Source organism: Sycon ciliatum, chromosome 6 (assembly GCF_964019385.1).
Source record: "Sycon ciliatum chromosome 6, ocSycCili1.1, whole genome shotgun sequence".
In the NCBI taxonomy this organism is placed as follows: domain Eukaryota; kingdom Metazoa; phylum Porifera; class Calcarea; order Leucosolenida; family Sycettidae; genus Sycon; species Sycon ciliatum.
Window position 1 is genome coordinate 31218610 of NC_088648.1, and position 23937 is coordinate 31242546.

The following is a 23937-nucleotide window of genomic DNA, read 5'->3' on the forward strand; positions in this document are numbered from 1 at the left end:
TCAAGCTGTGCACCTACGAAAACAATTTTAACGCAACTACATGCTTCTTCTGCTTACAAAGATCAGGCTTATGCAAACGAATACAAACAGCCTCAAGTACTTTCAACAGACTAGCATACCGTGCACGACAAAGAACAGAAAAACTAAAATCATCATACACCTGCAGACACTTAGGGTGAGACGACAAGTGAAGAAAACGGCAGACTTCTTACGATCACAATCACCATCTGATTCCTCGTCTCCAACAACCGCAACCTCGTCCTCCGTCTCATCTCCCAACTCGTCCTCAGTTACTCTTCAGTCACGACCTTCCACTGATGAATGTGACAAGAAAATTAATTCTGGTAAACTTTCATGACTTCGTTGTAGTGTGGCGATGACTGCAGAATTTGTTCTCTTTATTGCTATTATAAAACTGTTGTCTCCACGTCGATTATTTGCAAGTGTAGTATAATAATATTATCAGCAATAGGTATATTTGTGAAAAAAGAACACATTAGTAGAAAGGACGGGTTAAGAGATGCGACTTTGGAGGTGACAAAAAAGACGCGACATTCCAACAATGAGCAATCGGCCATCAAGAGTCATCTGTCCGTTAGTGATAGTTGTCGCGAGTTGTACAGCGATGATGTTTGCTCAGTTTTGGCCACTGGCAGATCTGTATTGCATTTGTCTGTGTTTGTCCCCTGAACTGCTGTATTGCAGGAAATTTTCGGACGGAATATATTTTCGTACGATTTCGTACACGCCCTCTTTTGTACTAAAATAAATTCCGTACTAAAATTTGTTCCTGTGAAGTTATGTACACTATACATGCGTACCGCAAGCAAACAAGTGCATTTAGCATGCACCACTGTACGAAAATAAAATCCGTACGAAATGTCGAAATTCGGCTTTGTCCGAAAATAATTCCGTCAGAAAATTTCCTGCTATACAGTATGTGTTCAGAAGGAAAATATGTTGTCACATCAGTTGTTTGGTCTTAATCCTCGCGAAAGTGTCAGGAGTGCTTCTCCTCACTGATGCATTACGTTTAGTAATTTATTCACCTTCAACCTGTGTTTGACTGTTCTCCTGAAGTAATTTTTTTCCACACGTATAGCATGAGGCTATCGATCCGTGCTTTTGATGTAGCTCTATAAATTGCTGTGTTTTGACATTTTCCATTATTCCCTATACTTAGCCATGATGAGAAGGGAACGAAAACGTTCGGTTACCAAGTTGGTTTACTTGAATGTGAGGATTGCGTCGGTGCTGACACCTGTTCTTTCCAAAACACATGAGAATGAGTTATGCAGCAACTATCCACGGCTGTAGGAAGATGATAAACAGTCAGAAAGTTGGATAATAGGGCACAAAACCCATTACCACACTTTCTGACTGTTTATCTTGTTACAGCCGTGAATAGTTGCTGCATAACTTGTTCTCATGTGTTTTCTTCTCTTCTTTTTTGCATTTATTACTGCGTCAATATCCGAGTTAAAATTGGTGTATTACATGTACACTTGTATAATTTATACATGTGCAAGCAGACCTGTATAATTTATACATGTGCAAGCAGACCAATAATTATAGCAATGCATGATACATGTGTGCCACTTGAAAGCAACAGAGTGGAACTACTTACAAATGTATTAAGAGGTACAAGTGGTCAAATATACCAGGATTAATACTGGGCAGGACAACGCCGTCAACAAATCTGAGAGTGGACAAAAACAAAATTTAGATTGAGTGCATCGGCATGCAGCAATCCGTGACTTACTCTTTGTTGCAGAGGAAACTAAATACCGTGCTAGCTTGATTTGCACCCCTGGGGAACTATTGATGGAGCAGTATACAAGAGAGGGCAATTTTCGTTGGTACATTCACGTTGTTATGCACCCTCTGTTTCTCTAAATTGTCAGGAACGAACGAACACACGGCACCAGGACAACTATTGCTTCTTAATCCTAGAATTATCAAGATTTCAACTACCCTAGCCCTTTAGGAGCCGCCCCATACTTGAATGCGTCGTAAACGACGCATTCTAATGCAAAACTTCAAAAGATCGTAACTCAGTCCAATCTCGCTCAAAAAAAAAGAAACTCTCACCTGTCGGGAGAAACAATTCGCGAAGCGCTGCGAGCAACGGTTCCCGAGATAAATCACTCGTAAGTTGAGCCGCGATCTCAGCAATTTCAAAAGCGCGCAGTGCAACTTTAGTATTGAGATTTTTGAGACTTTTCGTCACGCTGGTTTACTCGAATTTGCACGGGTTTCACTGTTGATATTGTCAAGAGTACACAGCAAAAAATTTGGAACTCCACGATCAAGTAGAATGAAATATCTGGAGCGGGACGCAATTGGACGCATTTGGGGCATTTTTCGTACTGTCGCTGCGATCTAGCGCTGGATAGACGGTGTGCTGGCAATCATGATCGACCTCATTCTCTTCCTCTCGCGGAGACCGTTCCAGGAAGCCCTAGATTGTGAGGATTGAGTGAGTAGAACTGAAGCTATGATCCGAGGAACACGAAAAAATGCAGATTTTTGAAAATTTCCTGTGGCTCTTAAAGGGCTAGAATTGCCGGAGGCATCATATGGCTCAACGGGACTTAAACATACCTGCTTGGTATTATTTTTGGCAATATGTGTAGAAACGGAAGTCCTAGGGGTAAAGGGTACCTTTTAAAAGAAAGAACCAATAATTACAGGTGCACTATCTTGGAAATCAACAGCTGGCACTGCGCGCAGCGAAAGGGCGACCTCTGGTCAGTTTATTATAAGAGCATTTGCTTGCTAGGCTCATGCTACAGACTCTACATTTCAGTCCATTACCCCTAATATGGCGGCTGCTTCGCCAACTTTCTTGATTTTTCTGAGCATGGTTGGTCATTCTTTCACTGTTGTGATAAATAAATGTACGAGCGAAAGGAGAATATGGTGTCGCGACTCATAGCAAACACATAATTGCCGTTCGCCGTCGTGTCTGGAGACCATCTTCGTGATCAAACCTCAAGTAGTAGAGTAGTCCCTGGAAACTATTTTTGGGGTTTTACTTGATTATATGTAGTCCATTCTTATCCAGCTGAAGGGCCGTCGGCAGATTATTGCGGGTACGGAGGACTCCTCTTGCGGAAAGTTGCGAAACCAATGACATGATGTTGCCTTTACTCAAAGTAGAGTCCTCTCTACTTCCCTGTTTTCCTTCCTGCCTTGTGCATTTGATCACGACATGGATCAGCAATGTCTTCAAAGACAACATCGACACGATGTGCCATTAGCCGGAAGAGGTGTTGTGCCAGATCAGTCCGTGGCCGTGCTCGGGCAGATGGCTGTCACAAATCGCCGGAGCTGCTCCTGGTGAGCAAAAGCTATTTGGGCTACATCCATGCTGACTAAACAAACAAACTTTCCGAAGTACGGAATTATCAAAGTAAAAAATACCTTCAGACGAACGGAAACACTAAAACTATCCTCCAACGAACGGAAACACCAAAACTATCCTCCGACGCCGAGACCGGAAACACAACAACTATCCTACTATGAATGGAAACACTACAACTATTATCCGACGTGCGGAACCATTACAACTATTCCCCGACGAACAGAAATGCCGAGTTCTCAACCCTGCTGACCAACACCACAGGGGTGGAGTCTCAAGAGCCTGACAAACAATGCTCAAGACAAGTTCTGACACCATGTAACAGGAAGCATACTAGCAGCTCCAGTCGACTCAACAAATCGAACACGCTCCTTCTGGACTAACCAAGTCCTAAGGCGGAGCCCTTGTCGTGGCCAGCTTCATATTTCAGAATCAATGCAGGGAGTCATATTCGACTCCCTGGTGTGTTCAGAGCACGATGTCGGAGGTAGAACAAGAATGTGTAGAAATAAAGTGTTTTCCTAAAGGTGGATAGTGTGTAGAGTAATAGTTGTCCATTATGCATGAATAATAATAATAAGTAATTCGGGGATCACCATACAGAGCATGCAGAAAGAGTGTAAGTAATTATGTGATTGGAAGGCCAACGGGAATGGGAGAAGAAGTCTCTAAGACCATTCCCGTTACAAAGCAATGAAGGAGAAACACACAATTCTTGCGGAAATTGACACTTGACTGACTCGCGACTGATAATGTCATGTCAGTGTGTTTGCCTTTTCACGTTGGCATCGGCCTGAGGCATGAGCCTAGCCTTGGCTTGTGCTCCACCCAATGTTAGACATGATGCCAGAAGAGAAAGGGAGTAAAGACAGGATGGACGGAAAAGAAATGCAGCCCGGGTGTCAGAAAGGTGAGCCCTCCTTGCCAAAGAAAAACTTACACAGCTGCAACATTCCTGCATCCAATAATATTGTTCCCACGGCATTGGCAATGTCCGCAAAAGGTCACATTCTGGTCAGGTTCCGGCTCAGCCAAAGCCATCTTGGCCATACAGATCAACATCTGCAGAACATATTGAAGAGGAAACAGAACAGGGTTGGAGATTCATATTCCCACTTCCAGTCGTCGTCGTCAAACTAGTCGTTGTTGTTTAAAATCTCTATTCTCAAAATACTTGGCGGCCATTTAAGAGATAATAGAAGGATATTTAAAGCGCTTGCCTTCCCCTCTTTGGTCTTTCCATAACCTTGAACCTTCCAAGTTGGAAGGCTGTCGGTTAGCGCTACGGAGATGTGTTGAAGTTAGGTGTCAGGACGTCGAATGTCTCAGTACTCTGTCAGTTTTGTGCCTAGTTATTGCACTTTCTGACTGTATATAGTATCATGTTACAGTGATGGAGAGTTACTCTTAACTCGTATCCATACGTCCTTTTCTCTTTTACATTGGCTGGCCCATACATTGATCGAACACCGATGTTCGATGGAGTAGGCATTTTGAAATTATCATAACTTGGTGAAATCTCAGTCTTTTGAAGAGATCGAAATATGTAGGTTAAAGAGAAAACTCTCAGCTGTCGCCTGGAACATTTTTCAAAGCGATACAAAGAGCGGTGCCTGAGTTATAGCACTCGTAATGTTGGTCCCGGGAAATTTGCGCTCAGAGCGCGATGCGTGGGTCAACGGCTGGGATTTTCCCTGCTTACGTCACCTGTTGACAAGGCTGCACCGATTCAACTTCAAAAGCAGGTTCCCGGCATCTCTACGAAAAAATTTGAGTTTGATACGAGCAACAGGAGTGAAATGGTGGGTAGAGATAGATCTAGAGCGTGAGCCCAGCGCTGGTGGGCCTTCCCTGGCTTGCAGCGCTGGGCCAGTGCCTCCCGTGGAGTCGAGTATACGCTCATTGCGCTCCTCTCGCCAAGGCCTTTCCAGGATGCCCAAGATTGTGGAATTTGTCCAATGCAAACTAAAGTTACGTCCGATTTAGGTACAGGTTTAGCGATTGCGTGGGCTTGTTTGTATTTTAATCGGCCAATAAAGGGTTAACAGAGGAGCTCCACGAAAAAATGAAAATTTGATAGCCTGTAGAGTTTCGGGCGCTGAGTCGAATGGTCTTGGTCCGAAGTCTCTACGAGAAACCGTTCTTGAGATATTTCAATTTTAGCCATGCCCCGTACCAATGTATGTGTGACATCATTGTGGCATGGTGCGAAAATACTTGGATTTTGAATCTCATTTTCTTCAGGACGAAAGTCACTACAGAAAGTAGTTTGCCAAGTCGCCTGAGCCGCTGCAATGCCAAATTGTTGTGTTGTTGGTTGTGCCAGTATCATATCATCCTCCTGGGGTTAGTTTTCTCAGATTCCCAAAGGATGGAGACCTGGCAAAGTGCCGAGATGTTGCAATGCGTCGTGAAAATTTCAAGCCTATTTTCGCAGCACGAGCTATGTTTACTCGCTGCATTTATGATCCATAGGGACTTGAGAGCTGAGTTTTGACGAGTACGCCGTCCAGGAAAGCCCTCATCAGTGTACCAGTGCCCGCCGAACAGTGAGCCTCCAGCAAAGCGAACTCAACAAGATGCAACTGAGAAAGCAGGGCGAGATACGTTCCATCAGGATCAGAAGAGTACATCACCCCATCAAGTCCGACTGCAGCTAGCTGATGAACGATATTACCCCAGTAACTTAGCGCATACCAGTACTCAAACTGTGCACATCTGTCATCAACTGGGACGCAAACAGACAAACCCCCAGCAAGTACGAAGGTTACAGAACTGTTTGCTTGCGATGTGCAGGCTGCATGCACGACGAACTGTCTCACCAAATCCTGCCAAACTGAACCAGTGTAAGTTGATTGCGTGGATATGTCTCTATTTATAACAGCTACCCTACTTCTAGGCATGGTTGCATGAATATCATATCACTCAGAGCAGTTGTTAGAAGTCTGGACAGCCTAGGAATAGTGCAAGTAAGGTGAAACAAAAATTTATTCCACTCCGAGTTCCACGCTTACGGGATCACCAGGCAAAAACATATATAATTTCGAACAAGGAATGGGTTCTGGTTGTTTATTATTATTATTAAAAGCATGTCCGCGTAGGTGGCGGGGGTGCCACTTTCGCTTATGCCATTCAGGATTGATGTCTGAAGAGTAATACGATACAATGAAATGACAGAAGTGACGTCAACAAAAGCCGTTAGCAACAACACAAATATGACTAATGGAAAACTTCATCCAAAGTATAAAATAAAATAGAATATGCATACAACATGTCTGGTCAGTCCTGTTAGGTGGGGCGGGCTCCACGCCATGCCTGTCGGTCCGCTGCCATTGTGCGGACTGCGTCAACATCTAGCGGCTGGTGGAGGGTAAGTCCATGCCATGATAACAGTTCTGTCTGCAAGACCGTTACCAAAGTCGTCCGAGGTCGACCCCTGAAGCGTTCAGTGCCCTCGTCGTTGGCCAGGCGAAGATACATATCCACTGCCAACTGTGGAGGAGCAGTTGGGGCCAAACGAAAGATATGGCCAGCAAGACTGTAGCGCTGCCTTGTGATCATCTCGCTGATGGGGACAGCTCCGCAGCGCTTATACAGAGTGTCATTGCTAATTCGTTTAGGGTACCGCATGTCGATGATGCTCCTTAGCTGGGTCCTGTGGAACGAATCCATTCGCGCGAGCTCCGACATCGGTAGGCCCCAAGTGCCGCAGTTGTAGGTAAGGACTGGGATGACGTAGGCGTTGTAAAGCCTCAGCCGAAGACCTTCACTGATCTGGCGCATCCGGGTCCAGATCTTGAGGAGTGAGTTGAAGGCGGCGGCGGCCAGTTGACGCCTCCGAGCAGCATCTTCGGAGTCACCCAGGAGGGAGCCTAGTATGCGGACAGTACGCCACGTTTCTTGGTTCCTATCGGGAAATCGGGCGACGGTGGTATGCTCTGTCTTGGAGGGATTAACGTTCAGGTTCCATCTCGCAAGAACTGCTGGAGCTTGTTGTTCAACTTCACTGAGAAACGTCTCATCCCGGCTCACAAAATCAACATCGTCCGCGTATGCGATATCCAGCGGCAGGTCATTGTCCACAGCAGGGCGAGATGGCAGCTCCTGTCGTAGGTCCCGGAGAGCAGCCTCCAGGTAAATGGTGAAAAGCACTGGAGAGAGACTGTCCCCTCGAGGGAATCCGATATTTGTCTTGAAGGAGCTTTTCGATGCACCTTTCACACGAGGTTCAAGCCAGGTTTCAGTCAACAGTATACGGATCATTCGGAGCTCACTTTCTTGGAGGAAGGATTCAAGGATCCTCATCAGGACATCGCGGCGGACAGTGTCGAATGCTTTACTCATGTCAATTCCCAATATGTGGATGGACGTATTGAATCGCTGCGTCATACTACATAGCCATCTATGGCACCACACCACATCACTTGTGCTGCGGCCACGACGAAAAGCACTTTGGGATGTAGCCAGGTACTGATCAACCGCTGGCTGTATCCTCTTCAGCACAATCAGGGACAGCGTCTTTCTCAACGCCGAGAGCAGTACGATAGGGCGCGTACTAGTAAGCGGCCCTAGTGGTTTACCGGGCTTCTGCAGCAGTATTAGGGTTCCTCTGCCAACTTCGAGTGGGTCATGTGTCTCAATAGCTCGGTTCAAGATGTCGGAAGTCATCTCAGCGACAATGGGAGGACTGTACTTGAGTAACTCTCCGGAGAGATGGTCAGGGCCTGCCGCTCTCCCGTTATTCAGGCTTTGGAAGGCCCTCCTAACTTCGGACGATGTGATTTGATTGGGGAGAGGGCTGGGATCACCTAGGAATTGTGGAATGTCAGGGAGGGATTTATCATGGAATTGGCTTTCATAATGCTTGATGATGAACGCCTGCTGGTCTGCAGGGTTGATAACGACCCGCTGCTTCTCATCATGAATAATAGGCTGGCTGTACGGTTTTCGCTTCAGTAGCTGGACAGCACGGAACATCTTTGCCCCACTATCATGCAGTCGCTCCAATTCCTCTGCTTGACGATCCAAGGCTCTCTTGGCACTGTCGGATGCGATATCACGAATTTCATGCATTGTGCGATTTCTTTGATTTTTTAGTGACTGTCTTTTCTGGTCATCCCTGCACTCTCCAATCGCCAGGCGAAGATCTTTCTCCTTGCGTGACAGCAACTCAATTTCAGGGGAGAAGTCATGGCGGTGATGTTGTCTCTGCTGAGTGCCGGCCGAATCCAGTGCTGATTTGCTGAGGACTTCAGATAAGGATTCCCAGACTGCTTGGGTGCTGTTGGCTTCTGATGACACGCTGCACTGGACCTGGGTCTCCACAGTTCTCTTGTAGGATTCCTGAATTGCGACATCTGAAGCAAGCTTTCCAGTGTCAGGGCGCATGTTTTGTTTGCAGTGGTCTTGCGTTGGTGCATACCCAGAACACCATAGAATCTCGACATGTCCAGTCTCGCCACAACTAGGCGATGGTCGGAGAATACATATGTTCCCGCATACGACCTTGCGTCTGTTAGAAGGGGACTCTGGTTCTGACGGCAGCAGATGTAATCTATCATATTGTAAACAGGAACACCGGAATTGTCACGGCAAGGGCCTTGCCACGTTGTTTTATGTCTAGCGCTGTGCTGAAATGCTGTGTTGCCAGCGAACAGGTTGTGAGCTTCAAGGAAACTAGCAAAAACTCCACCACTCAAGTTTCGTTGACCGCGGCCATGGCGTCCAAGAAAGGACTCGCCACTTTTGCGTATCCCTAGCTTCGAGTTGAAGTCACCAGCTACGAACAATAATCCACTGGAAGCGTAGTCAGTCACGGCGTTCGCCAAACTGTCAAAGAACTCACTTTGTTCATCCGGGCTTGCCCGCAGCCGTTCTGTTGTTGGACCGTAGGCGTTGATGACCGTCAACGATGATTTTTTGCTATTGGGAAATTTGAATTGAATACCGGCCGCTCTGTCAGAAATACGCCAATACAGGCTCATACAGTCCTTGAGGGCACCTCCAACGGCAAAGCCCATACCGTAATGCCTGCACTCTGACGGCAGGCAGATGATTCTCGTTCCGTTGCCCAGCGTTTCATCAAAAGAATTTACTATTTTCGTTTCTTGAAGACAACAAACATCGACTCGGTACCTCGCGATATCCCGAGCAAGCTGCTTCCGCTTCACCTGACTAGAAATACCTCTAACGTTGAAACTTCCTATTGATACATTCTTTAGACCAGTCCTGAATGAAGAAGACATTCTTCTTTCACGAGAGAGCGGAGTCACCCAACTCAAGGAGTCATCCCAACTCAACCTACCTTCACCCAGGTCTGGTTGTTTGCGAAAGAAAAGTAAGTGAAGACCTATTGTGCAAGGAATACAGTGGGAACTACACACAATAAACACATGCACTCACACCTTCAACAACATGCGCGCACGCGTGTGCGTGCACACACACAAACACAACAACACGCACATATACGCACCCACATACTCAAACTCCCTCGCACGCACGCTAGCCTAAGGATAGTACATATGCTGTAGTAGTGGTGTACTTAGTGAAATGACTATGTGTACATCTGATGACGCCGCCACTCCATGCCAGAAGACAACAAACATCTGCTGAACATTTTTGCTCCCATCTCTTATGGGCAACACAGGGAATGAAATGAACAATGCAATTGAGAACAAGAGTCGTCCTGTACGGTGAAGTTTCCATTTTCCCATACAGCAGTATATTGTCTTAGCAAGTGTGTTTTCTCCACATTCTTTTTGCCATCCAGGTATATCACAGTGTCATGCCAAACTACATTCTCAAACGCATTCGTTTCTCAATTCTGGGGATGATTGGACACGCACATCTCGCAGCTCTTGACGACGTCAATGTCAACCGTCGTCACAGCACAACCAAAAAGACCGCGATAGGAAGGTATAAAGTCCAGTTCTCAAAGCATAAAGACGACTGTGGCCAAATAGAAAATTATACGACAGAAAGAGCTATGAGTATGTTGACAAGCTCATGTGTGAGGTGGTAGTGGTTGCAAATGGCAACCTCGATGTTCCTGCCTCGGAGAAGCGTGTTTCCCTGCCAAATTCCAGGTGGAAGCCTCCTGAGAAGCCTGAGGTGGTGCAGGATTTGGATATCTTTGCCTGATGGTATTCACAACGCAGGCTGGAAGACGACAACGAAGGTGCTTGCCCAATTTGCCGTGTACATGGTGTGAACTGCCTGTGTGCCGCATAGCATAGAGATCTACACAAACACAGAATGTCATATGGAATGTGTATGATGAGTGCTTGTACACATACCATATTGCTGTACAGTAATAATTATTATAGTCAAATACTCATTTGCTCTACATATGCACTGAATTGCACCTACCGATACCTACCTGCACTTTCAGTGCGCGCGCCATACTAATTTAGTGTCCACTGGTACAAAGATGGAGGGTCTTGTAGATTTTCCCATAATTGCTGATTTCAAATTGAATTCCAATGATGTGGGGGATGAATACTGATTAGGACGCGTTCGATTACCTACTAGTACAGAGATGTCTTGGTCAGAAAGTACAGATGTCTTACTCTCCTGCCAGAATTTGTGCATTATTTTGGTGTACGCTTTCTTGACCCCATGATTGTATGTTGCATGCCATGGAACGAGTTTATTGACAAAGTCTATCACTTGAAACGATAAAGTATGGGTTCGGGTGTGATCAAATGCACCCATGGCGCTCATAAACTGTGTGCAGTGCTCTCTTCACCAACAGAACGCTACCATACTTTGCAGATCTTGTACCAATCCAAGGGAAAATGACAAAGACAAAATAATGTGCTTGAGTCATGCATGAAAACTTGTGACAACTACTAGCACTATAGAACAACGTTGTTCGTGCTATGCCTGACAACAATAAGTTACACAAAACATAACGCGCATCGATCCTCACAAGTTAAGTCAAGACATACTCGGAGCAAAGAGAAATTTGTCTGTGTCATGCATGAAACTTGTGATAACTACCAGTACAATGTCTTTCTTGTGCGATGCCTACTGTAGTGCGCCTGACAACAAAAAATTTCCCCCCAAAAATAAGTGTATCATGCTGATACGCGATCCTTACAAGACAAGTCAAGGCAAAGTCATTGAGGCTTACCTAATGTCAGACTCTTCTGTCACTGGCATTGGCGGCTTCTGCATGTCGAGGTAACCTCGAAGAGCAGTGGTGGGCACAACCTAATGCAAGGATACGATCTCGTAATCTGCGAGGTCCGCTACGCAAGAAACCTTGGGCCGTCTTGTCGACAGCGACGGCAGCATCCTACCAGCAAAATCGTTCCCGCGGGCTGGGCATGGCTATACACTTTTGTCCACGCTCGCACCAGTCGGAGTCCCAAACGAATCGAGATTCTGGTGGCCAAGCTACTCGTCTTCTGTCGGACGCAGCTGCTGAAGTATCTTCTTCCTCAACATTTGTTACACGCGATGGCAGCTCCTCAACAGAGTATCTGGGCTCCCTGCCCCAACCATACACGGCGGTGGGCTGTTGGTCGTCCTCACTGGCCTCAGCATCGCTGCCTTCATTGCTGGGGACAGAGGATTGTTTGGAATCGCCCATCTTCCCTTGAAATACCAACTAAAATTAGTGCTTTTAGATTGGCGAAGAGAAACGACTACGCCACAATGACGTAGGCAGCCCGTGATGACGTAGCCAAATGGCCGCATGACGTCAGGGCGCGGCCCGGGTTTTTGCAATTTCAAAGTGAAATATCTCAAGAACGCTTCATCGTAGACCATTCGACTCAGCGCCCGAAACTCTACAGGCTATCAAAGTTTCATTTATTCGTGGAGTTCCCCTTTAAGAAGAGGAACTCCACGAAAAAATGAAACTTTGATAGCCTGTAGAGTTTCGGGCGCTGAGTCGAATGGTCTTGGTCCGAAGCCTCTACGACGAAGCGTTCTTGAGATAATTCACTTTGAAATTGCAAAAACGGGGGCCGCGCCCTGACGTCATGCGGCCATTTGGTTACATCATCACGGGCTGCCTACGTCATTGTGGCGTAGTCGTTTCTCTTCGCCAATCTACAAGCACTAATTTTAGTTGGTATTTCAAGGGAAGATGGGCGATTCCGAACAATTCTCTGTCCCCAGCAATGAAGGCAGCGATGCTGAGGCCAGTGAGGACGACCAACAGCCCACCGCCGCGTATGGTTGGGGCAGGGAGCCCAGATACTCTGCTGAGGAGCTTCCATTGCGTGTAACAAATGTTGAGGAAGAAGATGCTTCACCAGCTGCATCCGACAGAAGACGAGTAGCTTGGCCACCAGAATCTCGATTCGTTTGGGACTCCGACTGGTGCGAGCGTGGACAAAAGTGTATAGCCATGCCCAGCCCGCGGGAACGATTTTGCTGGTAGGATGCTGCCGTCGCTGTTGACAAGACGGCCCAAGGTTTCTTGCGTAGCGGACCTCGCAGATTACGAGATCGTATCCTTGCATTAGGCTGTGCCCATCACTGCTCTTCGAGGTTATCTCGACATGCAGAAGCCGCCAATGCCAGTGACAGAAGAGTATGACATTAGGTAAACCTCAATTAGTTTGCCTTGACTTGTCTTGTGAGGATCGCGTATCAGCATGATACACTTATTCTTATTTTGGGGGGGAAATTTATTGTTGTCAGGCGCACTACAGTAGGCGTCGCACAAGAAAGACATTGTACTGGTAGTTATCACAAGTTTCATGCATGACACAAACAAATTTCTCTTTGCTCCGAGTATGTCCTGACTTATCTTGTGAGGATCGATGCACGTAATGTTTTGTGTGTAACTTATTGTTGTCAGGCATAGCACGAACATCGTTGTTCTGTACTATAGCTATCACAAGTTTTCATGCATGACTCAAATTTTGTCTTTGTCATTTTCCCTTGGATTGGTACAAGATCTGCAAAGTATGGTAGGACGTGTTCTGTTGGTGAAGAGAGCACTGCACACAGTTTATGAGCACCATGGGTGCATTTGATCACACCCGACCACATACTTTATCGTTTCAAGCGATAGACTGTCAATAAACTCGTTCTCTAGTATACCATGGCATGCAACGTACTAGCGTGGGGTGAAGAAAGCGTACACCAAAATAATGCACAAATTCTGGCAGGAGAGTAAGAAATCTGCCCTTTCTGACCAAGACATCTCTGTACTAGTAGGTAATCGAACGCGTCCTAATCAGTATTCATCCCCTAGATCATTGGAATTCAATTTGAAATCAGCAATTATGGTAAATTCTACAAGACCGTCCATCTTTGTATCAGTGGACACTAAATTAGTATGGAGCACGCACTGAAAGTGCAGGTAGGTACCGGTAGGTGCAATACAGCGCATATGTAGAGTAAATGAGTATTTGACTATAATAATAAATACGGTACAGCAATGTGGTATGTGTACAAGCACTCATCATACACATTCCATATGACATTCTGTGTTTGTGTAGATCTCTACGCTATGCGGCACACAGGCAGTACACACTATGTACACGGCAAATTGGGCAAGCACCTTCGTTGTCGTCTTCCAGCCTGTTTCGTGAATACCATCAGGCAAAGATATCCAAATCCTGCACCACCTCAGCCTTCTCAGGAGGCTTCCACCTGGAATTTGGCAGGGAAACACGCTTCTCCAAGGCAGGAACATTGAGGTTGCCATTTGCAACCGCTACCACCTCACACATGAGCTTGTCAACATACTCATCGCTCTTTCTGTCGTTTAATTTTCTATTTGGCCACAGTCTTCTTTATGCTTTGAGAACTGGACTTTATACCTTCCTATCGCGGTCTTTTTGGTTGTGCTGTGACGACGGTTGACATTTACGTCGTCAAGAGCTGCGAGATGTGCGTGTCCAATCATCCCCAGAATTGAGAAACAAATGCGTTTGAGAATGTAGTTTGGCAGGACACTGTGATATACCTGCATGGCAAAAAGAATGTGGAGAAAACACACTTGCTTAGACAATATACTGCTGTATGAGAAAATGGAAACTTCACCGTACAGGACGATTCTTGTTCTCAATTGCATTGTTCGTTTCATTCCCTGTGTTGCCCATAAGAGACGGGAGCAAAAATGTTCAGCAGATGTTTGTTGTCTCCTGGCGTGGAGTGGCGGCGTCATTAGATGTACACATAGTCATTTCACTAAGTACACCACTACTACAGCATATGTACTATCCTTAGGCTAGCGTGCGTGCAAGTGAGTTTGAGTATGTGGGTGCGTATGTGTGTGTTGTTGTGTTTGTGTGTGTGCACGCACACGCGCGCGCACGTGGGTGAAGGTGTGAGTGCATGTGTATAATGTGTGTAGTTCCCACTGTATTCCTTGCACAATAGGTATTCACTTACTTTTCTTTCGCATACAACCAGAACCCATTCCTTGTTCGAAATTATATTTTTTTGGCCTGGTGATCCCGCAAGCGTGGAACTCGGAGTGTAATAAATTTTTGTTTCACTTTACTTGCACTATTCCTAGGCTGTCCAGACTTCTAACAACTGCTCTGAGTGATATGGTATTCATGTAACCATGCCTAGAAGTAGGGTAGCTGTTATAAATAGAGACATATCCACGCAATCAACTTACTTACACTGGCTCAGTTTGGCAGGATTGGTAGACAGTTCGTCGTGCATGCTGCCTGAACATCGCAAGCAAACAGTTCTGTAACCTTCGTACTTGCTGGGGGTCTGTCAGTTTGCGTCCCAGTTGATGACAGATGTGCACAGTTTGAGTACTGGTATGCGCAAAGTTACTGGGGTAATATCGTTCATCAGCTAGCTGCAGTCGGAGTTGATGGGGTGATGAACGTATCTCGCCCTGCTTTCTCAGTTGCAGCTTGTTGAGTTCTCTTTGCTGGAGGCTCACGGTTCGGAGGGCACTGGTACACTGATGAGGGCTTTCCTGGACGGCGTACTCGTCAAAACTCAGCTCTCAAGTCCCTCTGGATCATAAATGCAGCGAGCAAACATAGCTCGTGCTGCGAAAATAGGCTTGAAATTTTCACGACGCATTGCAACATCTCGGCGCTTTGCCAGGTCTCCATCCTTTGGGAATCTGAGAGAACTAACCCCAGGAGGATGATGTGATACTGGCACAATCAACAACACAACAATTTGGCATTGCAGCGGCTTAGGCGACTTGGCAAACTACTTTCTGAAGTGACTTTCGTCCTGAAGAAAGTGACATTCAAAATCCACGTATTTTCGCACCATGCCGCAATGACGTCACACATACATTGGTATGGGGCGTGGCTAAAATTGAAATATCTCAAGAACGCTTTCTCGTAGAGACTTTGGACCAAGACCATTCGACTCAGCGCCCGAAACTCTACAGGCTATCAAATTTTCATTTTTTCGTGGAGTTCCCCTTTAAATAATATGGAGCGTTAAAAATAATACACAAAAATTGTAAATTATCGTGTTCGTTCCCTTGTGAACTTGTGACAAAAACTAACACCCGGTGAACCCTAGTGGCACATGCAGCGCCTAGCGATGGAGGAGAAGGGATAAGTCTCACAACCACTGGCACAAGTGCCTGAAAAAACCATTAGCCCCATGCATGTACCTCTTGTGTCTGATCACAAATTTACAGTTGAATGTGGGAAGCAGCACGGCTGCAAAAACTGTTTCCATGACTTGAACCAGGTACCTTTTGCATCTCAATCGTGATGGTCTTTGAGCCACTCACTGTGCCTGTGTTTGCAATACACGTTTAAAATAGGTACTCTAATTTCATAAGTTTTAGGTGCTCAATATTTTCGGTATGTGGATAATGGGGCAGGTTGGGTGAACAGAAGATAATACAAGTAGGTACTGAGACACAATTCCCTATTGGATTATGTGAGTCCGTGTTTGTTCGGTTTATTGAAATTTGAGGTATGAAAAAGATGCACCGAAAGTAAAAAATGTGCAGATAAAACTCGGTTGAATTGCCAAGGATCAAAATTGGAAAAAGAGAAGAACATAAGTTATCCACTTTGTCCAAAACTAATGATAGTAAGCAGGATACTTTGACTTTGATATTTTGACTCAACAGTATCCTGCTTATAATCGTTAGTGTTGGACAAAACAGATAACTCATAAACTTAGGGTCCCCTCTTTTTGAAAATACCAGTATACAGAATTTGTGAAAATGCAGTATATGATTGGGCGAGAGCTAACAAGGCACACAGGTTTGGTGTTTTTTGTTAAGCTTATTTTACTTCGCCATTGGCACATCCAAAATCGAGAGAAATCGACTTTACCAGCAGGGATAATATTCTCTTGACTTAGCTGGTTTTTTTTTGAATTTTTAAAAAGACCACTGAAATGCGAAACATGAGATGCAGCTAGGGGAAGCACGCAGAACCTAAATCGTGGCAGTGGTGGTGAGGTTTAGAGAGCTCCGCCTAGGGTCTCGACTTCATCGCCACCTACACGCCATTGCCGCAGTGGTCAAAATCGACGTCGTCGTCGACTTCCTGATCTAAGCTGCCCAAGTTAGAAGGTTACTGGTTGTCGCTTAGTGGACGTGCTGTAGCTAAGCAGTAGGCTGTTGAATCTCGTCCTATCGTTGAATCTCGAATCTCGCCTTTGAGTTTCCCTGTCAGTTGTGTGCCCTGTTGTCCCAGTATCCGATTGCATATCATTGTAGTACAGTAGTGCACACATGACTGCATCACATCGCTTGCATGTGTACGTTCCGCCCAATCTGAGAATTCCCAGATAAAATGACTGAGAGGAGGTCATGTGATGTCATCGGTGTTACCAAAAGAATACTCGTTCATTCGTTCGTTAAGCCAAAGAATATTCGGCTACTAGGTTTTGACTATTGTTTCATCACTACCAAGTACAGATTGCACACACAGACTGCGCCCCATATGAATTCGCTGCGCTGGAATGTGCACCACACAGACTTGGGTGTGCTCCCAGAAGTCTAGCAGAAGCTCCTCGTGCACCAAGTATTTGAGCGTTCCCAGAATGCGAAAAGCATGCATGCGCCAACTGCTGATTGCTCAAATTCTCAGATTGCGAAGGCAAGTCCAAGACTAGTCCAAGATGGCGCATGCTGGTTGTGACGTAATACACAGGCTAGATATATGACGTAATGGTCACGTGATAAGACATGAGCATCATATCACATCACGCCCCTTCTGAGATAAAACAGTGGTCTAGCCAGGTTTATCTCAACAACTAAATGAAAAAAATCAAATACAGTGTACGAGAACGAGTAGGAATTGCACACGCAGCAGAGAACATAGCACTAACACAGCTATTCATATGACTTAGTAGAATGTGAGGCAATGTCCAGGCGTTTAGGTGCAGTGGCCATTGAAGAAAATGTTGAGTCACCTCCACCATTAAACTGCGCTCTTTAGCCGACTAGACCCTCCTGAACCATCACCATTGCGAGGACACTTCCGTAGATGGGAGCTCTGTCGCACCCTGTAGTAATATGATACGTGCGCCGTTAGCGTCAGAGCAAGAAGAGGGACAAGACGAGTCAAGGGACAATCCGGAGGACGCAATACCATACGACCAACTGTTTGTTTCTACCAGCGTTATTGTACCGTTGACACAGCTCTGACGACGATATACTGGGCAAATGCCGCGGGGCCTCCCAGCGTGTCGGTGGCAGTGGGTGATGGGCAGATAACAAGGTAGCTTGTGGACAACATCGGTGGCATGAAGCCTAGTGACTGCCAAGCGTCTTGGCGCGACGGGCGAGCAGTAAAGTGTAATGCCCTAGGGGGTTGCTGTGGCTGTCGACGTCGGCGGGTCGTGAGGTGCTTTCGCAGACTTTCATGGCGCTCGGACAACTGCAATACTAGTACACAGACTCTCACTAGCTACATAGTACTCTGATTCTGGCACGTTATTTCTGCATTGAATAGTGATTGTTTTTCGCGCCGAATTTCCGACGCTGCATGCATGTCCCATGCGGGTCATCAGTACTTCACACTTTTCTTTTTCCCGCGTTATCACCTCAGCTATGCCAGTTTTGTATGTGGAAACCCCTATATAATAGCAGTTTGGTCTATATTTGATCTATATTTTCAATCATTTAACATCTACCTTCACGGATGAGCTGTGTATTCGCGAAACAGCTGTCTGAAGGAGTTTATCAATATCGTCTACGGAAGTGTCCTCGCAATGGTGATGGCTCAGGAGGGTCTAGTTGGCTAAAGAGCGCAGTTTAATGGTGGAGGTGACTCAACATTATCATTATTAGTATTACCTGTGTGGATCCACAATAAGTGTGAGTTCCGGTGTCTGAAGAAAATGTTGAATGGTCTCTGCTGGGATGATGACTACACCATAGCTCAGTGGTTAGAGCATCGTTAGCTACAAGTAAAGGTCCCTGGTTCGAGTCCTGGTGGTGACAGTCTATTTTTTATTCAGACTTTTCCCGTTTGTGTCTTTCCATCAAACTTGTGAAGATTATTATTTATAAAAAGTAAAAAAGGACCAAGAAACTACAAGTTACACCATAATGTCCACTAACACCACCAGTTACTAAACAATCAGCTCATGGGATAACATTGCACGACTTTGACCGACGGTACTGACGTTCTACAACTAACAAGCTAACAGCTCTAGCACCTACTTGGTCCTTTTTACTTTTTATAAATTATCCTCGGCTCTCCATCCAAGATTTTTTTTAAGAGGTCGGAGGCAGATAATACAAAAATAACGAAGGTAAGTAGTAGGTCGCAAGTATCCACGCAAACACACATCCAGTCAAATAAGGCACTTGTAAAAAAATCCGAACGTTATCGGTCCCTTCTCATCAAGGATGGTACAGGGAAGATTTTTTATTTTCCTTCGAACTTTGTGTCGTTCTGAACTTGACAATTTTCCACCTTGTCACGAGTGTTGTTATCTCATTACCTGTACGCTATCTAAGTTTTAGTCTTTCCAACTTGAGGTATACCCGTACGATCTTTAATGAGAAGCGACCGAAAACGTTCGGACATTTTTTGATAAGAGCCCTCTTTGACTGGATGTGTTTTTTTGTGGATACTTGCGACCTAATACATACCTTCGTTAAAAATGTAGAAAGGAAAAGGAAATATAGATACGAGTTGAGAGTAACTCTCAATCAGTGTAACCAGATAATATAATAGTATACAGTCAGAAAGTTCAACAACTAGGCACAAAACTGACAGAGTACTGAGACATTCGACGTCCTGACACCTAGCTGCAGCACATCTCCGTAGCGCTAACCGACACCCTTCCAACTTGTGAAGGTTCAAGGTTATGGAAAGACCAAAGAGGGGAAGGCAAGCGCAACGAAAATGAGCACAAGGTACAGTCCCAGCGGAACAAAGAATGTCGATTGTTACTGGACTATGACGAGACCAGTAGGATATTTGACAAGTTGGAAGGCTGTCGGTTAGTGCTACGGAGATGTGTTGAAGCTAGGTGTCGGGACGTCGACTGTCTCAGTTTTTTTTAAAGATTTTTTTCTGTCAGTTTTGTGCCTAGTTGTTGCACGTTTTGACTGTATATAGTATCTGGTTACAGTGATGGAGAGTTATTCTCAACTCGTATCTATATTTCCTTTTCCTTCCTACGTTTATTATTGGCTCAACATCCGAGGTTCGTTAAGAAAATATTATTAATTTTTTCTCGTATCCATCCTGAATGGGACTCACGTAGGCAGAATTGACTGTGAGCATGTGTGTGTGGGAGTGAGAAAAACGAAATGAAAAAGAAAAAAACGGCTCATCAGATGGAGAGTCAATGTTTAATTTATACAAAGAGAAAGACCAAGGAACTACAAGTTACGCTATACTGTCCACTACCACCACCAGTTACAAAGCAATCAGCTCATGCGATAGCATTGCACGACACTGACCGACGGTACTGACGTTCTACAACTAATTGGCTAACAAGTCTAGCACATCTTGGATGCGCACTCCAACAGCCTTCCAACTTGGAAGGTTCTAAGTTATAGAAATAACATCAGGAGGGGAAGGTGAGCGCAACCAAGATAAGCACGAGCTGAAAGTCTCAGCTGTGAAGGACGTTGGCGGATGTTCATGCATGTCGATGACGATACTTGCAAGACCATTGGACAAGACGGTCAAACCACGATTCAGGAACGCAAAGCCACACTCCACACAACTTGTCTGGCTCAAAAGATGCGAAGATCAATAATAGGGGAAGCTATGCGAACAAGAATCGTGAAAAACCGAACGCGTGGTGTAAGGGGACAGTACAGCGTAACTTGTAGTTCCTTGGTCTTTCTCTTTGTATTATAAAGCAAAAGAGAGTCTTATAATAAAGGTCAAGTTTAAGAAGGGCTAGCAGTACTAGACTAAATGGCTGGGCGGATGTAACTCCATTGTTTTCCGATAGCCAGCCATGGCAGAGAGTAAAGACAAAGCAAAATGACAAACTACAAGAGGAAATAACCTAAATAGCGTGAGACAAAGAGTATTAAACAGATCTGAATGAAGAAATAGCAGTTATTAGAACCGCAATGTATCAGTGCTGGCCGGTGCCTTTGTTGCACAATAGTATGTGAACTCTATCCTTCTTCTGTGATCAGTTTAACGTCATAATTCGTAGAATTGCTCTTTCCTCTTATTCATTAAATTTGCAATCACTACCATCCAACCAAACCCCGCCGACGTTCTCCCAAGACTCCGTCACTAAGGCGTCCTGTGGAACTACTGCAGGTGGGGCGAATTTCTCGCTGAAGCTAGGCATTGTCGGTACAGCCTTGCTTGGGAGGATGCCCTATATATAACATCGCTAGTTTAAGAGAGGGGGGGGGGGGCTATGCCGCCAGTAAACTGACTGAGTGATAAAATGGTAAGCAGACACATCGCAACAGTACTAAAATCCTTTAATCCACAGGATGGCTCCTGGCTATAATTTGGAATGGAATTGTACCCAATGCTGTAGAATGGAATTGTATAAAGTTTACAGCGAACAGACACTACTTGCACTATCATAGTGACGAGATTTTTCAATATTACCGATATCGGTTTTCGGTTTCGCAAAACAAACAACGGTGGACCAACATTGTCGAGTGCAATCTATCATCACCTACCAGTATGGCTAGAGTCCTCATCTTGGCGCGTTGACAAGAACAGCTTTATCAGTCTCTTCTACAGCAGGCTTTCTACCTTCACTAGAGAAAAGGAGCTCGAGAAGCTTCGAAGGCAACAGAACTCGGTATGATCATATCAGTTTCCTGCAAGTCAGCCCTACTTATACTTCGCCTCGCAAACTGGCGGCGTATCAGGATGCCTATGTGTGGCCACAGTCGCAAGGTGCAAAAACTTGACATGCGCGAAACGAAGCACAGCAGCTATAAAAGGGACTTCTTGTGCGCAAATGTAAGTGAAAACGGGCTTCCCGTACTGTATAAATGTAAAAAACAGGTTCCGCTTCCGGCTAGCGCACGCGAAATGGAGTAGATTTGGAGTGTGCTAAACGATCCGGGCTCCTTGAAAAAGTTTACCATGAACGAAATGAACCACAAAAACTTCGAAAGGGGCTTCCCGTGCGCAAATGTAAGTGAAAACGGGCTTCCTGTACTAAACAGGCTCCGCTTCCGGCATGCGCACGCGAAATGATGCAAAACGAGGTCCCTCACAAATAATGCATGCTCGCGATGCATTGTTCCCGTACTGTATACTTGTAAAGAAGTATAAAACAGGCTCCGCTTCCGGCAAGCGCACGCGAAATGAAGTAAAACGGGGTCCCTTAGTATATGGTATGGTACTGATTTATTTGAGTTCGGTATCTCAACAGTACAATGTACAACTTGGGAAGATCCGACGGACATAGATACATCAACATAAAAGTGGAGTAGGTGCTACAGGGGCCGGTCACATTCAGGGAACAATCCTCAGATTATAAACCGGGAATATTTTTTCTTCTTTACATCACGGGCACACTGGATTATTATTATTATTATTATTATTATTATTCAAAGGATCAGTCGGGGAAGTGAACTGCCTGAAAAGAGAAAAAAAACGCCAGACCCACCAGGACTCGAACCTGGGACCCTGCTTGTCATGAGCAATGCTCTAACCACTGAGCTATGAGACCAGGCTGAACCTAGAAGGCGCTGACAAGTTTTTCACTCCAAAGGCAGCTCACAACACGTGCCACACATACTGATGGCACTTGGGTCTTTTTCCCTCCCCCAGGGGACCAACCACGGTCAGTTTCTGGAAACTACCAGAGGTGAAAGAAAGTGATTAAATTTGGAAAGGATTGGGAGAACTTCAAATTCAAAGGATCAGTCGGGGAAGTGAACTGCCTGAAAAGAGAAAAAAACGCCAGACCCACCAGGACTCGAACCTGGGACCCTGGGACCCCACTGAGCTATGAGACCAGGCTAAACCTAGAACTTGTCAGCGCCTTCTAGGTTCAGCCTGGTCTCATAGCTCAGTGGTTAGAGCATTGCTCATGACAAGCAGGGTCCCAGGTTCGAGTCCTGGTGGGTCTGGCGTTTTTTTCTCTTTTCAGGCAGTTCACTTCCCCGACTGATCCTTTGAATTTGAAGTTCTCCCAATCCTTTCCAAATTATTATTATTATTATTATTATTATTAGTGTGTGGGTTACAGTGAGGGCTGCGTCCCACCCGCCTGTGTGGATTCACAGGAAGTGTGAGTTACGAAGTCTGAAGAAAATGTTGAACGGCCTCTGCTGGGATGACGACTACACCATAGCTCAGTGGTTAGAGCATCGCTGGCTACAAGCGAGGGTCCCTGGTTCGAGTCCTGGTGGTGGCAGTCAATTTTTTCTTCAGACTTTTCCCGTTTGTCTCTTTCCCTCAAACCAGTCAATATTTTATGACTTGGGGCTCCCCGCGTTCTAGTTTGTACGTGAAGTGTGTGGGTTACAGTGAGGGCTGCGTCCCACCCGCCTGTGTGGATTCACAGGAAGTGTGAGTTACGAAGTCTGAAGAAAATGTTGAACGGCCTCTGCTGGGATGACGACTACACCATAGCTCAGTGGTTAGAGCATCGCTGGCTACAAGCGAGGGTCCCTGGTTCGAGTCCTGGTGGTGGCAGTCAATTTTTTCTTCAGACTTTTCCCGTTTGTCTCTTTCCCTCAAACCAGTCAATATTATTATTATTATTATTATTATTATTATTATTATTATTATTATTATTATTATTATTATTATTATTATTATTATTATTATCGAAAAGTATTCTTTCTAGACCAAAGAGTGGTATATTTGATAACATTTATTATTATTATTATTATTATTAAATTTTGAATAGGGCAGTCCCACAGGCCTAGGGCCTTTTTACAGGGTACCCTATGAATTGTTGAATAGATGAACGGAAGTTTCTGAGCAAGGAGATTGTGCGAATATCAGCAGGAAGCGCATTCCAACGATCAGAACCAAGAAAGCTAAGCGAGTATAAACCATAGCGGCGAGAAACTAAAGGAAGACTAAGTGACAAAGTGGATTGAGAGCGTGTACGGGCTGAGGTTTGTGAAGTGGCAGTGCGAGGGAGGAAGCAGGTCGAGAGTAGTGGACTGCACAACTTATGGAGGGCTCGAAACACCAGTACAAACAGGCGAAATTGATATCTAAGGGAGA

The 23937-nt window shown here is 45.4% G+C and overlaps 1 long non-coding RNA gene across 1 annotated transcript; it reads right to left on the reverse strand.

The window, feature by feature from the left end:
• Window positions 1-1635: 1635 nt before the first annotated feature.
• On the reverse strand, window positions 1636-21532 carry LOC135819381 (uncharacterized). Its single transcript, XR_010553905.1, has 3 exons — window positions 21417-21532; window positions 4305-4426; window positions 1636-1699 (listed from the first exon to the last, which is right to left on the reverse strand). It is a non-coding gene; the product is annotated as an uncharacterized LOC135819381 (long non-coding RNA).
• Window positions 21533-23937: the final 2405 nt, after the last annotated feature.